The 13,757-nt window shown below is 47.4% G+C and overlaps 1 protein-coding gene and 1 long non-coding RNA gene across 2 annotated transcripts in view; one reads left to right on the top strand and one right to left on the bottom strand.

Moving 5' to 3' along the window:
• The window catches only part of IRF5 (interferon regulatory factor 5), a 27,725-nt gene extending 26,452 nt beyond the window's left edge, over positions 1–1,273 (bottom strand). Inside the window, exon 1 of the mRNA XM_066592183.1 lies at positions 1,137–1,273. The gene's annotated coding sequence lies outside the window, so the exon portion shown is untranslated. The remainder of the gene's footprint in view (positions 1–1,136) is intronic.
• On the top strand, positions 1,224–13,757 carry LOC136612084 (uncharacterized). Its single transcript, XR_010790350.1, has 4 exons — positions 1,224–1,326; positions 5,901–6,088; positions 12,645–12,832; positions 12,993–13,757. It is a non-coding gene; the product is annotated as an uncharacterized lncRNA (long non-coding RNA).

The raw sequence follows: 13,757 nt of genomic DNA, 5'->3' as shown, positions 1-13,757 counted from the left end.
TGACGTTCCGGCACGAGCTCCGTCCGCTCCGTCCCACTGCAATCTGGACAGAATTCACACACTAAGATAATTGGTTTATTTTCTCTCGGCCCGCTGGGCAGAGTTTGTAAGAAATGGCTGCACACCCCATTCTTGTGTGTGAGTCTCACGTGAAACTAGGACATGTAACATGCAGTGTCCTGCAAGCACAGAGGGGCTGTGAGATGGGGGGGTTCACACGAGAATCTCAACTTGTATTGCCCGTGTAAATACACCCTCCAGAGAGTTACCGAGAAACAACTATACCCACGAGCTGCACTAAGTCTCTGGATGTAAGCCATTCACTGACAGCAAGCATGCGTCTTGAAAACGGTGAGGGAATTGACGCACAAGGTACATCAAAAAGTCGCAGAAGGGTTTATTACGCGTTAAACCTAACCATTCCCGATGCCACGGTGATGGCGCTCTGGTGATGGACGGACGCAGGTGGGTCTTGGGTATTTGGCAGCGGGGTTGTAGTCACAGTGCAAAGATGGCACTAGAGGGGCTCTCCAACTTTAAAGAAAAATACTTGAAAAAGACTTCTATGTGCAGAGGGAAAAAAAACTGATCCGAGGTTCATGGCACTGTGTACCAGAAGAAGCCGCAGTGTGCTGGCCGTCCCTGGTAGCCATAGATGACATGTGACCCCCTGCAGCGTCTTCGAGGACCGGGAGGCCTCTGACCGGCAAGGAGCAGATTATTTTAAAGCCATTTTCTGCCCACAGAACTGCCTCTTTTTAGATAACTGTAAGGACGAGGACGTCCCTCCTGAGTCTGCAAGACCCCTGACCCCCTCCGGCTGCAGACATCCCAAGGACTGGTACAAGTGCCCTCCAGTAATGACAAAGCCCCATCATTGCCCAGCACTCAGCTTTCCCGGGGTCCTGAAGGGCTTTACTGACTGCAGGGAGATCTACCAGCTAGAACTCTTGGAAAGTGACGTCAGCAGTTAGCTGTCATGACGTCAATCAACTCTCGCAGAAAGAGAGACCATGCGAGCAGCTGAACACAACTTGTTCTACATTAATGCTAGCGGCCGAGATAGCGAAGATCAGGGCAGGACCGGCGACTACAGGCTAACCTCCCACCTGCTGCGGCCCAAGGGGCACTCTTACCTGTCCGGGTGGCTGGCTGCAGTCCCTCAGTTGTCCCTCCTGTCACTCATACTGCCAGGGGTCCGGCTGCACTCAGCTGCAGGACGGGCGCTGCGATACTCAGAAAAGCAGAAGCTGCAATATGAAAGCAGAAGGAGGGGAGCAACTTCCTGGTGCAGCGAGAAGTGGAGGAGGCAGGACTGGGCTACAGGTGAGAGACACCCCTCCCTGCCGGAAGTGGTAGCGCCCGACACCCAGCGCACACTGCCTTGCATTATATGTCTGTGTGCATACAGCTTGTGTGGTGACTGCGGTATACTTGAGAAGGTGCAGCCTGTGTGGTGACTGGAGCACGCTGTCATTCACACGGGCGTATTGTCAGCACGAATTACGTACGCAGATTTCCCCGTGTGTAACACACGGTAAATAGACTTTCATTCTTCCATTCCCACCTGTGTTGGAGCAGTGACGGGCCATCCGTAAAAAGACGCACGAGAAATACATTGCAGCATGCTCTATTTCCCTGCGTTTCATACGGAGCCCTTGAAGGGCCGTGTAATGACATGCTGCCCCCTCACAATGCAGCATTGCAAGGGGGAACACAGCAATGTGACGATAACGTGATATACAGTTTTTTGGACAAAGGGGGTGGGGGTAGTACAGGAGGTATGGGGCAGCAAGTGTACATGATAGGCAAAAGTGGAAAGCCATAGGGAGGGGCAGGGGGCATATTACGGAGGTGGGGGATTAGATCAGGAGGTTTGGTGTGCTTCTATGAAGAGGTGCGTCTTTAAGGCGCGTCTGAAGTTCCGTGCGTCCGGGATTGTCCGGATGTTTTGGGGTAGAGCGTTCCAGAGGACCGATGCTGCTCTAGAGAAGTCCTGGAGACGAGCACGGGATGTTCTTATTAGAGGGGTGTTTAGTCTGAGTGTGTTAGCAGATCGGAGTGTGTGATGTATGGACAGAAGGGAAGTGATGTACAGTGGCGCAGCGCCATGCAGAGCATTGTGGGTGAGGGTGACGAGTTTGAATTTTGTTCTGTAGTGGATGGGCAGCCAGTGCAGTGACTGGCATAGTGCAGAGACATCTGAGAAGCGACTGGATAGGAAAATGAGTCTAGGTGCTGCATTTAGTATGGATTGGAGAAGGGAGAGTCTGGTGCGGGGGAGGCCGATGAGCAGCGAGTGGCAGTAATGACGGAAGTGGATGCGGGCAACAACGAGAGAAGAGGGCCAAGGACCAAGCATTGGAAGACCCCAACAGCGAGGGGGAGCGGAGACGCTGAAAGAGAGGTCAGATAGGTAGGAGGAGAACCAGGAGAGAGCAGTGTACTTTAGGCCGATAGAGCGAAGCATAGCAAGGAGGAGGTCATGGTCGACAGTGTCAAATGCTGCGGAGAGGTCAAGGAGGTAGTCGCCCCTACAAATTACATGATCACTGTAGCCAATTACAAGCCACAGGATTGGTACTGCTGAGGTCGGTGATTGCCCAACGCAATTCAGTGCTAGAAAGCACATTATCACACTATCTGGGTGGGTGGGGGACCGAAGCGGCAGGACTATAGGCTATTTTTTTATTCTACTGCCTCTCAGGAGAGCCCCCAAATCCAGAACTGTCCTACCTAATCTGGGACATAAACTGAACGAGGAATGCTTAGTGAACAAATTCTAGTTTCGTCCCTCAGTTATTGGCGTTCTTTACACTGAAGAATTGCAGTTCAGTTTCGCACTATCCAGCAATTACCTTAACAATAATCGTTGCATGTAAAAGGGCCCTTACATTCAGCTCCCGGTGCATGGAATGTGTTAAGTGAGCGGTCCTCCAACAGAGGAAGACTTTGCATATGGAAATAGAGGCATACAGAGGTACAATAGAGTCCTCATGGACCCCTATGGTGTCACTGTTATGGCACCATATAATATGTCTTGTGACAGAAGCTTTAGCTCAACACATTTAAGCTGGGCTTTTTTTCATGAAGAATAAGAAGACTTTCCCATTTTTATGTTTTAATCTGCCATGAATAAGTATGCTAGATAAAGAAAAAAAAGTGTGGAAAAACCCATTAACCTTTTCCAATTCAGTGTCGGCCCTAGGGCTCACACCCACTGGTGATCCGACTTCCCTGCGATACAAGAGTGAGTGAAAACACATGATAATGAAACCAATGATTTTCAATAGTTTCATTCTCATTAGTGATGTTTTCACACTAACCTCGCATCACAAAGAAGAATGTGCGATATCGTCCATTGTCTTCAATGGGGCCGGCAGCAGCAGCGCTGGCCCCATTGAAATCAATAGAAGATCGCGAAGCAGGCTTGGAATTTCCCCCGAGAGAGAAGACAGTGGGGGGACGGAGCTACAGGGTAATTGTGACATATCTCCCCATATTTGAAAAGGTAGGCGGTGGGGCTAGTGGGGTTCCCCGAGAGCGGTGGTGGGGCTTGAGAGGGTTGGTGGCTAGAGGGGTTATTATAGTAATCTCTCTCTAGCCAAGTATGCTTGACAAAGACCGATTCTTTGGCCAAAACGTAGCATTTATCTAATATGGAGGAATAAAGGCTTTGAAGATTTTTGCACCATTATATGCTGCCACAAGCTTTCTTTGTTATGCATGGACCTCTCTCTGGAATAACGGTTCAGGTTCCTCTTTATGTGGCTGTTGCATTTTCCAGACCCACCTGTCCTGAATTGAATAGAGTGGTGCTGGTAACTTAGTTTTTTTCCTATTAACTCCACAACATTGTCACATTTCCGTGTCTGCCCAGTCACCAGATTTATCACCAATAACACATGTATGGGACCAATTGGGAAGCCAACTTCATCAGCTTACGAGTTTGCACGATCTAGAGGCTCAATTACAGTAAATGGGGAGCGATATCGCACAAGATACTATACAGAACCAGCATGCCTCCATGCCCGCCTGTATCACATCTTGTATCCAAGCTAGAGGCAGTACAACAGGGTACTAGAGCCTCCATGCCCCCCGTATCACATCTCGTATCCAAGCTAGAGGCGGTACAACAGGGTACTAGAGCCTCCATGCCCGCCCATATCACATCCTATATCCAAGCTAAAGGCAGTACAACAGGGTACTAGAGCCTCCATGTTCCCCATATCACATCTTGTATCCAAGCTAAAGGCTCTACAACAGGGTACTAGAGCATCCATGCCCATCCGTATCACATCTTGTATCCAAGCTAGAGGCAGTACAACAGGGTACAAGAGCCTCCATGCCCCCCATCTCACATCTTGTAACTGCAGCGTCCCGTAGGGTGACCCCGGACACCGGGCGTACGTAGCCTCGGGAAGGGCAGTGCTAGGCTTCTTCCAGACACCCCTAAGATAGGAGTGCCCAATAAACTGGAGAACAGGGATAGCAGATGTCACAGGTATTGCCTCCATTCTGTTACCCACCGGTATGACCCTCAGTGGTAAATAAATGGAGCCGCAGACAGAATTGATGTACCTCAGGTCCCTGGGAACTGTCAGGGCCTGGAAGCACTTTACTTGAATAACTTCAGAATAACACAAGGCACAATTGACAGTTCTTGAAGTGCAGGTATTAAACAGACTTGAGTAATAGTACCTCCACACAATGATCCCTGACTTCAGGACGGCCGGGTGTGAAAAAGTGTACCTCTACGCGGTGATCTAATAACTCCGGATGACCGCATAGGAAAAGAGGTCAGAAAGTACCTCTAGGCTTTAGAAATTGCACTTACTTCTGACTCACGCTTTCTCTCTCTTGGGGCTCAGTCTTTTCTCATCAAAGATACACGCACGCTAGGGAACCTCTCTTCCATTCCTCACCACATGAGGATTTAAGGTATCCATGTAGTGCTATGAAGCCTCAGAAACCCAGAAACCTGAAGCCTCAGAAACCCAGAGACAATGAACTCCCTTTCCCACTCTCACACACTCACATTTATAGCCTCACTCATACCACGTGACAGGACATAAATTGATACATTCAGGCTTTTGCAAACACTTAACCCATCACAGGCTGCAGCTGTGCAATATATATAACAGAATGACTAGACAGATTTGCACAGCGCACTATTATAAGACATTACATTATGGAGTGAGCCAGGAAAGTATGTACTGGGCCACTACATATCCAAACTAGAGGCTGTACAACAGGGTACTAGAGCCTCCATGCCCACCCGTATCACATCTTGTATCCAAGCTAGAGGCGGTACAACAGGGTACTAGAGCCTCCATGTCTGCCGAATCACATCTTGTATCCAAGCTGGAGGCGGACCAACAGGGTAGTATTCAGTGGTCCACAGTAAATTATCTTTTTGCTCTGATATTGTAAGTACTTACTTATATCAACGTTACAATCATGCATGGAAAGTTTCATCCGATTCCAACAACTCCTTCTAGGGGATGAATTTTTTTTTTTGACAATGAGTGTATTATGTTTTATTACTTAAAAAAAAAAAAGTAGAAACATTTCTTCAATGATTTTTGTCAATATATTGTGAGCCCAATAACTTTAACTTATCCTGTACATCGATGGGGCTGTCTTAGAACTTAAATGCAATGGTCAGCATTGACTGCGCATCTAATTGGGTAAATGGCTAATCCTATTTAGCCAGCTTCATGCCCACCCCACCACACAAAGGGGGAAGGATGTCATAATAAAACTTTTTTTTCATACATTGTACTCATGGAAAACCACAGAAAACGTACAGCTTGACCAGGTTGCTGTCTGATTCATAATGAGATGACATAACACAAAATAACATGCCTGCCAATGAAACAACGTAAATATTTTTCTAGGTACGTCAGGACCTGGACTATCCAGTTGGACTTGGATTTCCCATATTGTGCCAATATCTTCAATAAAAAGCTGACATGAAAGCCACTTCCTGTTGCATGAAGTTCAGGTCTGACACATGCTTGCCCCAGATGAGTCGAGGCAAATCCACACCCATCCTGTATCAGCGTCTGCGATCACAGGTGAACGGGTAAGCTAAATTTAGAATGCAACTCAGTATTTGTGTTTTACATTGTGAAAAGAGTCTAAAAATATCAAGCAGAGGTCTGTAATATGTGCATTTCTGTACAAGGTCATACACATATTACTCGCCGGTGGAGAACACTTTAGCCTTGGTTTTTATAACAGAAGGCAGTACAATCCCATTACACCTGGTCGTCACAAGTCTAAATGGTCCCAGTATGCAGGGAATACACAGGGGGATTCTCTCGCTGGGAAGCCCAAGCGTCCCTCAATACCTTTATCATTTCTATATACTTCCATAGGAAAATTAGCATGGAAGAAGGCTGACTCATGAACATTTTGTAAGGCCCCCTTCACACAAGCGTAGGTATATTTGCAGAATGAGGAATGCTTTTTTGCACACGAATTGGCGAATTATACTGTACTTTCTCTGCGCACAAGGCATTTTCATTTGCGCACAGCAAACAAAGACGATTGATATGGCTACTTAGTCTAATGGGTTCCTGATGTACTGTTTTTCCTGTGTAATTACGCAGCGGTTCATGCATCTACTAGTGTGTTTTGCGTTCATTTGCGCAATTCCATTGACTTCCATAGGGTGCGAAAAAGCTCAGGAAAAGAAAGTGTGCTGCAGGTTTTTTTTTTGCCTGACTAAAAGCTACGGGAGAAATACTTACATATGAATTAACCCATTGAAATCAATCGGTTCTGTTCTCTGCATATTGTGTGCACACATTTTGTGTGTGCAGATACGCTGTTTGAAGGGGGCCTAAAAGAAACTCTACTGCCCATAGCAACCAATCAGAGCAGCTTTCATTTTTCAAGAGCACTATGAGGAATGAGAGCTGAGCTGTGATGCTTGCTATAGGCGACCTACACACGGGCAAGTGTGATATTTGAAATTCAGGCAGTATTGTGCTCATCATTGTATGATTCACCCACAGATGTGAGGCGTTTTTCTTTAAAAACTCCTCCCATCACTTCCGGCAAAGTAGTGATCCTCCAGGGTGGCGTTCAACCACATCGGAGGATTGGTAAGTGTATCCTATTGTTTTAAATGGGAAGCCCTGCATCGCACTCACCTGCACACCATGCAATGTGTTTTCCGGCCCCATTGCAAATAATGAGCAATGCATTCCAAAGTAATGCCCAAAAATGGCCTAATGGAGAGGAGAAGGTAAGAGAATGTCTACAATCAGATAACACACCTCCTGTGAGCCACTGGATTTAGAGGGGATCTGTCAGGAGATTCATGCTGCCCAAACCATGGGGAGCATGAGATCCTGACTACCTCCCTTGTTACAAACAATTATGCTTAAGGGCTCATGTCCACGGGGAAAATATGATTTAGGATCCGCAGCGGATTACCTGCACGCGGATCCGCACCCCATAGGGATGCATTGACCACCCGCGGGTAGATAAATACCCGCGGATGGTCAATAAAAGAGATTTTTTAAAAAATGGAGCATGAAAAAATCTGGACCATGCTCCATTTTCGTGCGGGGCTCCCGCGGGCTTCTATTGAAGCCTATGGAAGCCGTCCGGATCCGCGGGAGACCTAAAATAGGAATTTAAAAGAATTTACTCACCCGTAGCGGGCCGGGAAGGTCTTCTCTTCCTCACGGCCGCATCTCCCTTGCTTCGGCTCGGCGGATGTGCCCAGCGCATGCGCGCGGCACGTCGGCGACGTGCCGCCGGCGTGACGAATTCATCCGCCGCCCGAAGAAAGAAGATCCGGCCGCGACGCAGAGAAGAAACGGAGCGGATGGGAGGTGAGTTTATTCTCATTTATTCTTATTTTCAGCGCTCATGTCCGCGGGGCAGGAGGGACCCGCTGCAGATTCTACATGGAGAATCCGTAGCGGGCCCGATTTTCCCCGTGGACATGAGGCCTAAGGCTTCTGTCCACAGGCAATTGTTCATTGCGTTACCCACGACGATAATCCAGCTGTGGGTAAAGCAGTGAACGCTTTCCATAGCGTTGCTATGGAAAGCGCAGTCAAGGCATCCACGAGCGGAGAATCATAGCCTATCAGATAGGCTCACCACAGAGAACTGACAGCTCTCCCCCCTCATCCCCCATGGCGGAATATTGTTGGCGATATTCCGCAACCACCGTGGACAGGGGGCCTAAAGAGGATTTCTAGGGAGAATACTACTTATGACCTGTCCTCAGGATCCGTCACCAATAGTTGATTAGCTAGTGTCTGTCGCTCAGGACCCTGACCGATCAGCTGAGTGGGCACATGCTGTCAGACTTGCAAATACACAGAGGTTGGAGCGGAAGCAGCGGAAGTCTCCGCGCCGACCTCCGTGTAGTAGCTTGCAATCAATCAACTGCGAGCCGTGCCTGTAGTTTTATGCGCCCGCTCAGCTGACCGATCAGGGTCCCGAGCGACGGACCCCAGCCGATCAACTATTGGTGACCTATCCTGAGGATAGGTCATCAGTAGTATTTTCCATGGAAAACCCCTTCAATTCTGAAACACTTCAGCATTTCAGCAAAAACCTAGTTTAAAAACAAGCCCTGCATGGGTAGAAGTGTCTCCTGGACATCTCCCTGCTGTGCTTAGCCTGATTGACGTCTCTTGCTTTTTGCAAATAGGGCGAGATCTTTCAATAAATCTGAGTCAGGCTGGGAGAAGTTGGTGGGGACGTTGCCCAGAGAACACTTGCCGGGTTTGTTTGTAAACTATGTTTTGGCTGATATGCTACAATGTTTCAAAGTTAATCTTCTGTTGTACAGTCTGTAGAACAGGTAGTTACCACTATGATAACATACAGGCATTTACCGCAGTGCCTGTTTGCACAAATACGTTCTTTATATTTGTGACCATGGCCACATGTATAGCTCTGCCCACACTGCTGATTCATTAGTGGATCCACCCACGTGCTAGCTCTGCCTACTCCCTTACACCCTGGAGCCCTGGCACTTTACTTTTTGGGACTACACCTCTGTGCGTGTCTCGTGGGACTGTTTGCTAACATCTTAGATTTGCTAAAGGATGAGAAGCCATGCACTCAGCTCTAAATTGATCTGTGCTGATTGATCTGTCTGTCCTGTTCTGTGGTTTTGTCATGTCAGCCGCGGAACAGTACAGTAGGTTCCAACAGGTTTCTATCAGCTACCTGTGATCCACCCTTCTACCACTAGACTATGCATTGCAGCCAGACTCTGCATGTTGAGGCGTATAGAGGTATTTTCATGATGATGTATACAGGAACGCACATATAAGGTTTTCTTCCTGGTGCTGAAGCCTATTCACACCAATAGCAAGGAGAGCAGAGAAGAGGTAAAAAGATTAAAGGAGATGTCCCGCGCCGAAACGGGTTTTTTTTTTTTTCAACCCCCCCCCCCCGTTCGGCGCGAGACAACCCCGATGCAGGGAAGTAAAGGAAGCTTACCGGAGCGCTTACCTGAATCCCGGCGGTCCGGTGACTTCAATACTTACCGCTGAAGATGGCCGCCGGGATCCTCTGTCTTCGTGGACCGCAGCTCTTCTGTGCGGTCCACTGCCGATTCCAGCCTCCTGATTGGCTGGAATCGGCACGTGACGGGGCGGAGCTACACGGAGCCGCTCTCTGGCACGAGCGGCTCCATAGAAGACTACAGAAGACCCGGACTGCGCAAGCGCGGCTAATTTGGCCATCGGAGGCCGAAAATTAGTCGGCTCCATGGGAACGAGGACGCTAGCAACGGAGCAGGTAAGTATAAAACTTTTTATAACTTCTGTATGGCTCATAATTAATGCACAATGTATATTACAAAGTGCATTATTATGGCCATACAGAAGTGTATAGACCCACTTGCTGCCTCGGGACAACCCCTTTAAGTAATTTCATTGTATTTGGACTAGGTATTCGTAGCTATTCGTGCATTGTATTCACCTGGCGCAGGCTCTACCATACCTTCAACATTTCAGGTAGCATACAGTTCTAGATCTAATATTATGTACTGATTAATTACCTAATATGTCTTTATCAAGGTCACAAATTCCCTGCCCAAACAGTAAAGTTCCAATCACAATAATGATATATTAAGAGATCCGTCACCACAGAGCTTGGGATCTAGTTAGATAAAAAAGTTGAGCACTTACTTTGAGATTCATTGTATGAAATATATTCTGCATTAGACTGCCAGGTGCACACAAAGATTTAAATAGCAAGATATGAAATAATGCACAGGGTGGGAAGAATAATAGTGAATTTATTGTGATGTCACTTGGTCACCCACTGGCTCAGGAAGGGTTTTGTTTCTCCTTAAGGAGAGCACCTAGAAGGTGTGTGAGGAGACTTATAAGGCCGTCCATGTTCCTCTGAGAAATATGCAAGTGAGTAGAAGGAACAATATCTCTGCAGCGCCACCTATTGGAAGGCAGCATTCCGGCTAGTCAATATTAGATTTTTGAAACATGTCTTGTAACAATGACTGGGAATTGTGAGGCAAAGCCCAAAACCATATATAGACAGCTGTTTTGGGGTGATTGCCCCTCAACAAAGTGCAGCAACTTCTAGGTGTTTTCCTTAAGGCTCGGCTCACACGGCCATAAGCGGAATCCAACGTGAGCCTCACGGTGACCCTTTGTATGGCCACATATGGCGGCAAAATTGTACTGAGTATGACAGCATACTCACACAGGTGGTCATGCGCAGTACACTGCAGAAGGATCACAGGATCCGCATCATCGCCTAAGGACGGCGCAGTATTATCTGTACTGGCAACGGCCGGCACTCCCACAGTACAGAAGAAGAAGAATCGGGACAGGTGAGCAGAGTCATCGGCCGGGCACAGGGTCAGATCCTGCTGCGGGATTCCACATGCAGGATCTGACCCTGCGTGTACAGGAGACCTTATCAGCCATTGTTACAAGACTTGTTTAAAAAGTCTAACATTGACTTGCAAGAATTCTGCCTTCTAATAGATGGCGCTACAGAGGTATTGTCCCATCTTACCATTTGGTCATCTACTTTCATAGCAGAGTAGAAACTGACCAGGCCTAGTAACAAGGCAACAAAAAAAAAAGTTAATTATTTTTGTATGTTACCATTCTCCTTGTCACTGGGGCATATCTCTGCACATTCTGACATTGTCAGCACTTATTGAACACTTTCAGACTATAAGGATACCCAATCAATAAGGGCTCTTTCAGACTGGCGATAGATTTTCCAGCGATGTAAGAGTGAGTGAAAACGCATGATTTTGAAACCAATGATTTTCAATGGTTTCATTCTCAGTCTAAGTTGTGATAAAAAAATCTGCGATATCATCCATTGTTTTCACAGGGAGATGATCTAAAAAAAAAGAGCCTTGGAATCCCTCATAATGAGGAGAGAGAGGGTGGAGGAGCTACAGGGGAAATCTCAAACATATCTCCCCATATTTAGAAGGATAGGGGGCGTGGCTAGAGGGCTTAACCAGGGCTTCCACCGAGAGCGTGTGCGAGGGGCGTGGATAGAGAGAGGGCGGGGCTAGAGGGGTTTCTCATAATGATTTTTCTCTAGTCATGAGAGGGGGCAGGCTAGAGGAATCTCGGGAACGCCTTCTAGCCACGCCCCCTATCTCTCCAAATACGAGGCGATATGTAGGAGCTCCCCTTTTGTTCCACCCCCCTCTCTCTCATCACTATGGGAGATTCCAAGGCCTTTTCGCAATCATTTTTCATTTATTTCAATGGGGCCAGCGCTGCTGCCGCCGGCTCTGTTAAACGCAATGGGCGATATTGCAGATTTATTTTTTATCCCAACTTGGAGTGAATGAAAACATCGCAAAGGAGAATGGAACCATTAAAAATCTTTGGTTTCAAAATCATGCATTTTCACTCACTTTCGCATCACTGCAAAATCTATTGCCAGTGTGGAAGAGCCCTAAGGGTGAGAAATACCCAGTTGTCAGTTGATTAATACATTTCCAGAAAGAATAATAGAGTAAGACCTGTATCACACACACATATGCAGTTAATAGAACCCATCAATTTCAATGGGTTCGCTCACATAATGGGTTCACTAGGTGGTGCCCACTTCCGGCGTCTTAAGTGCTGCCCAACTTATGCCAGAAGTTGTGTCGGGGGCAGGAAGTGTGCCATATTTGGCATTTTGAGAGCTTGTGCTGCCCCACTTTCGATGGATGTGACCCTCCGGCGGCATGGTACAGTATTTGTACTTTTGCAACCATCAACGCTCTGCCGCACGACTGCCCACTCCATGTGTGACACGGCAGGCGATGGTAAGTCGCACACAACTTGTGACCTGGATTCTGTCTTTTGCTAATGAGTGGTGATGGCGCACTGTGGGATGCAGTTTGCGGGTGTGTGTGGTGGCGTAAGAAGCGGGCCTTAGCAACTGCAGGCTCCTCTACTGGTTTCGGTGGAGCTGTGGAGCAGCCAACTTCACACACAGTGTTCGTGGCAAAACAGCTTTGTCAGTCTGAGGGATCTGTTATTTGTTCCTTCCCCGATGTGAACAGCAGTTAGTACGACTACACTATCTTTCCCCTCATATGCCACCATGCAGCTGCCAAACAGCTAAATGCATGTTACTTCTAACCTTTCCTTTTTCCTTCCCAGGTGTACCCAGGGCTATGTCTCCTACATCCTTCTTGGGTTTAGCAGTGTCACTGAACCAGCTTGGCAACCTGCGCACTCTCCGTGGCGGCACTATAGTTCCTGTCTCTCTCCTGCTGCTGTTCCTCATGTTTCCCTGAAACTCATCCTTTGGTTCCTCCATGTATCTGCGTCAGCGGGTGCTGGACTAGGTAAGACTTGTAGATGTGCGCTTGAAGATGTTTCCTTGCCCTCCCCTACACCCTGCTCCTTCTATCTTCCTAAGGAGTCTTGGGCTGCCTGACTGGGGAGTGGGAGGTCCAGACTACTCAACCCATCATCCCCTATACCTCTATCATCTTCTCTCCGCAGCCTCACAACTCGATTTCCCCATGCACTCACAAGGGCCGCACCTTATAGCTCCTCCTCCTGAAAATCGATGACCCTCTGTCTTGTTACTACTAATAAAATGTAGGTTTCTTCCAAACTACTGCACAAATACATATTGCAGACCTATCATTACAATCAATGTGTCAGGCACTACCTTGAGCTGCTCTCCGATTAGGCTGTGAAAGCATGATGGTAGATTCTCTCTAACACATTTCCAAACTCTCAGACATGATTAATTACAAAAGAGAGACCTTTCATGAGCACAGAGTAAGGCCGGCTTTACACGGCCAAGAAAATCGGGCAAGATTTGTGCATTGCAAGATGTACAAATCTCGCACAAATATGAACCCAATTCTTTTGAATTGGAGCATTCACATAAGCGATTTTTTTTTTTTTCCTGCAAGGTACCGCGATGCGATGCGATGGCATGCGAGAAACAATCCGTGGCATGTTCTATCTAGCTATGTGATCTTGCATTGCAGCCCCATTGTTTTCAAGGACATGAGGCTGAGCACCAAATGAAATTATTATTATCTGTTCAGCTTTGTTTTGATTTATATCTGATTTTCTTTTATGGCCACCAATATGGCTCCCTTTACATCCCCATGAGGAGTGTCACTCAGCAGTTACAGAAGTGATTGTGTGAATAGATTTCACAGTACCTGCACAATGTCAGAAGCTAGGAAGGAAAAAAAATCCTGCTGCAACCCTTTACTTTTAGCAGGTTATGAGGAGGCCAGAAGTGAG

This window comes from Eleutherodactylus coqui, chromosome 2 (genome assembly GCF_035609145.1).
Source record: "Eleutherodactylus coqui strain aEleCoq1 chromosome 2, aEleCoq1.hap1, whole genome shotgun sequence".
Lineage (NCBI taxonomy): Eukaryota > Metazoa > Chordata > Amphibia > Anura > Eleutherodactylidae > Eleutherodactylus > Eleutherodactylus coqui.
This window is presented reverse-complemented; position numbering and strand designations above follow the sequence as displayed.